This window comes from Lathyrus oleraceus, chromosome 2 (genome assembly GCF_024323335.1).
Source record: "Lathyrus oleraceus cultivar Zhongwan6 chromosome 2, CAAS_Psat_ZW6_1.0, whole genome shotgun sequence".
Classification (NCBI taxonomy): domain Eukaryota; kingdom Viridiplantae; phylum Streptophyta; class Magnoliopsida; order Fabales; family Fabaceae; genus Lathyrus; species Lathyrus oleraceus.
The window spans coordinates 121,764,080-121,768,789 of record NC_066580.1 but is presented as its reverse complement, the minus strand read 5'-3'; positions in this window follow the sequence as shown (position 1 = coordinate 121,768,789).

Genomic DNA, 4,710 nt, shown 5'->3' with positions numbered 1-4,710 from the left:
CTTGTAAAGCCATTAGTTAAAAGGATGGATCAGTTCTTTTCAATGGAAAGAGGAAAAACAACATTTACAAGATAAGACTTTATGATTTGAAAAATTACAACGTAAAATGTCTTATGCCCGTGAATGAACAATAATGGACATGGCATATATGATTGCGCCATGTTATCATGAGAAGGATTTCTCAGCTAAATAAGCTTAACTTAGTCATAGGCCTACCAAATATGAAATTTGCTTCAGATGATATTTGTGAAGCATGTCAGCAAGGTAAGTTTTCTAAAACTTATTTCAAGGATAAAAAAAAATTTCAACCTCCGGACCGTTGGAACTTATGCACATTTACTTATTTGGTCTAGTGAAAATTGCCTCTGTCAATGGTAAGAAGTACAGACTAGTCAGTATTGATGACTATAACAGATGGACATGGGTAAAAAAATTTAGACACGGGGATGAGTCACAATCCATGTTTTCTACTTTCTACTCCCAAGTGCAAAATGAGAAAGATCTTAGAATTGTAAAAGTAAAAAATGTTCATGGTGGAGAATTTTAAAACAAAGATTTTGAAAAACTCTTTGATGCTAATGGAATTTCCCATGTTTTCTCCTTCCCTAGAACTCCACATCAAATTGGAGTTGTAGAGAGGAAGAATATGACTCTTCAAGAGATAGCCAAAACCATGATCAACGAGATTAATGTGGATAAACATTTTTTGATCAACACATTGATGGATTATAAAAAGAGATTTATAATCTTTCTTCTTCATATATTTATCTGGAACCTTTTGTTCATCAATGGAATTGTTGCCAATTAGTGTTACTCCATTCACAAGATCCCAATTATATTGATAGTAGAAGACAACATTCATCTTCTTACAATAATCATCATAACTCTTGCCATTAAAGATGGGAAGATTTGCTGGAAAATGCCCGTTTGGGTGAGAATTCATTGCTTTATGCTTTCCAAAAATCACAGCTAGTGCTCTTGATACCAGATGTTTAAATTGATCTTAATAGAACAAGATTTAATTACTTTCTTGATTGATCCATGATTCTCGTTCTTCACTCTTCCCTAGAGTGATTCAAACACACCTTGGTTGCAAGACATTTTCCTCACACAATGATTTGAGAAAAAATAAATGTTTGAAGTAATGAAGGAGAAGATAGAATTGAGACACTACAAGAAAACTGTGTATTAGCGTAGGATATAAACCCTCGCTAACAGACAAAAGACCTATGCTTATTGGTGTTAGCATCAGTCTAACATCGATGTCGGGGTGATGCTTAGTTCTAGAAGCTAACAATAGTGTCGAGCCGATGCTAGATATAGCATCGGCCTAAATCAACACTATGGAGACTCTAATAATATGGTTGGACAGACATCAATATTGCAGGATTTTGCGTCGATCTTATGCAACGCTAGCATATGAGATGTGTTTGCATATGGTTGGCTAGCCCAAAACAACTATATTTAACACGTCATTTGGTAGCGTCGGATGCAGGCAACGCTAGCGTATTACATGTCATCATCTAGCGACAATTTGTATAAATGCTAGTGTGTGACACATTGACATATGAAAGGTTGCAATGCAAGTTCACTTTAGATTAAAATTTTCCTACAAACAGCAAAAAGAAAAAATGTATTAAAATATAAACATAGATATCACCTTGAGATGCCCGAACAAAGAAAACTCAAGAAAGGGGTATGAGGAAAATTGATCCCCAAAAACAATATACCGCTTCTGCTTTTTGAATCAAAATGCTGAATCAAAATGTCAAATCAAAACTCTGAATCAAAATGTTAAATCAAAACTCTAAATAAAAATGATGAATCAAACAGTCGAATCGAAACGTAGAATCAGAATAACAAATCGAAATGATGAATCAAAACTCTAAATCGAAGGAGAGAAGAATCGTTGAACATTCAATGACATAAGAATCTCAATTGATAGAAGAGATGACATGTAATCTATTTCTTTGATGAAGAATATGTCAATCGATTTCTCAGAACAAACGTAGAACATTCAATGACACAAAAAAATGATTTTTTGAGAAGTTGAAAACGACGATTTCTTTCTTCGGATTCAGAAGTTGGATTGTGGATAAACGGTTTCTTTGACTTTCCTTTTGTATTCTGAAGCTGGAAACGAAAGAGAGGTCAATCCAAGCTTAGGGAATTTGGAATAAAGAGATGGAGAGTTTCAAAGAATGAAGAGTTCAATCCGAGCTTAGATATTTTAGGGATTTTAGATTTTTTAGAAGTGTTTTATTAATTAATCTCTTTTCTATTTTCAAACTAAACAATTTAAGAAGAAGAATAACTAAATCCTTCTATTTCTAACTCATAAAAAACTAATAATTATGCTAATGCAATCACTATTATTTAAAGACGTGGACTTAATTCTTTTATTTGATTTAATTTAATTTGGTATTTTTAATTAGTTATACTTTATTTTACTTTAAACGAACAATAACTGATTTTATTTTAAATTTTTTTTTTGAGTTTATAAAATAATTTTTGGTTTGATATGTTGTGTAAATATTATAATTTATTTCTAAAATAATACTATTTAGAAAAAATATATAAAGATTGTTTTAAAAATATATTTATTTTTTAAACATTTTTATAAAATAAGAGAATATTAAATATTTTTAAAAATTTTAATTTAAATAAACAAGTACATAAATTAAGAGAATTTTAATTTGTATTTAATTTAAGATAATAAAAAAGAGATTAATAATAATATATTGACAGTGTAAAATAATTTTAAATTATAATTCATTATATAAAAAGAATTTTAAACTTGTGAACTAGTTAGCGTCGGCCTCATCTGAGGCCGCATTTTAAATAATAAATACTTATAATAAAAAAAATATAAAAAGAGGCAAATGAAAACTGTATGGGGAATCCAATAAAATTATTTAGTTTCGATTTATTTTGACATTAGGTTAAATAAAAAAGTAGGTTAATTTATTTTATATATAGCGTCAGCCTAGACCGACGTTATAGGTAAGGAATAAAAAGTAAAATTAAATGAATAAAGCAGTTAGCGTCTGCTGTATGTGATATCCGACACTATTAGCGTCGCAGTCGGCCTATGCCGATGCTAATTTATTAAAGTTTAATTGTCTTTTTATTGTAAAGAGAGAGAGAGTATGAGTTATTGAAGTGAAAAGAGAAAATGTTATTGATCTTTCTATCAACATCGTTTCACTCTTTGTGTATATCTTAATTACAAATTCAAGTACCTTCTTATTATTTATAATGAGATTGGTTGCATATCATGCAATCTCAAACTTACTAACTAACTTCAATAAATTGTTATTCAACTATGTCAAATACATGTTGTTTTGACTATGACTAGTTGTATTCGACTCTTTGTCAAATACACACACGTTCGTCTATTATAAATTGTATTTGAGCTTCTGTCGTATACATGCAGATTTAATTCATAGAAACTATATTCGATTACTACTCTAACGATTACATTCAACTTCAATTCTGTCGAATCATGCATCTTACAAATATGTTTAACAAAAAAAATTACATATTTAATATATTCAACCATGAAAAAAATAAATATGGGTCCTATTTTATCATAGTTTATCGGTGGAAAAAATATGATAAATTTTAGGTCTTATGTAGTAGATAATCAAACACGCCAATAAAAACGACCCTGATAAAATCATGGTAAAATTTGAGTTCTAGTAAAATACAAATTTATTTAAACTATTTTAGAATTTATTGTGAATTGGCTAAGTGATTCATTGTATTATTAATATGCTTCTCCTTGTAATATAAACGTTATGGATGTTAAGTAATATGTATTTTATTGTGAATTAGACATCCATTGCAAACATGATTATGGAGATGCATTTGGTGTATTAGAATTATATATTATTATTATTTTTTTATATCTCTTTTTAAATGAAAATGTCACTATATTTTCCTTTTTTTAACTTCTAGAATATTTAAAAATTTATTTGGAGAAAAAATATAAAAAATTAATATATATATATATATATATATATATATATATATATATATATATATATATATATATATATATATATATATATATATATATATATATATATATATATAATTTCATTGTTCAAATAAATCAATCAAGTATTTGAGAGGACTCCAACGCAAGATACAAGCTTGTTATTAACAAAAACAATCAATGTGATATCATTACATGTTTATATTATATATTGAATAAATTGTTGAATTTGAAAAAATATATTTGCTGATAGTTTTTCTATGTATTAAATTTTTTTTTATAGTTTTTTGTGCAATTCAATTTAAAAAATATTTAAGAAACTTCAAATACAAAATACACGCCTCTTATTAACATAAAAAATAATGTGATATCATTAAATTATATTAAATGAATGGTTGAATTTGAGAAAATATTTTATGTTTGTGTCAAAAAAGTTATGATAAATATATAGTTTTCTGTGCCAATTCAATAAAAGTTATAAAAAAATGATTTTTGGTGTCATTTCAATAGATTAAGCTTCTCCATCTTCTATTAAATATTATTTTTTAATAAAGCTAAAATCTTTATTTTTTAGCATACAATTTATATTTTAACAAAATGACATTTGATTTTAAAAAAAAAAGTTACACATAAACATTTTTAAAATATATTAAATGCTTTTTTAAAATCTTAAACAAACTAGTCTTAAGGAATTTTCATTGTCCTTGAAT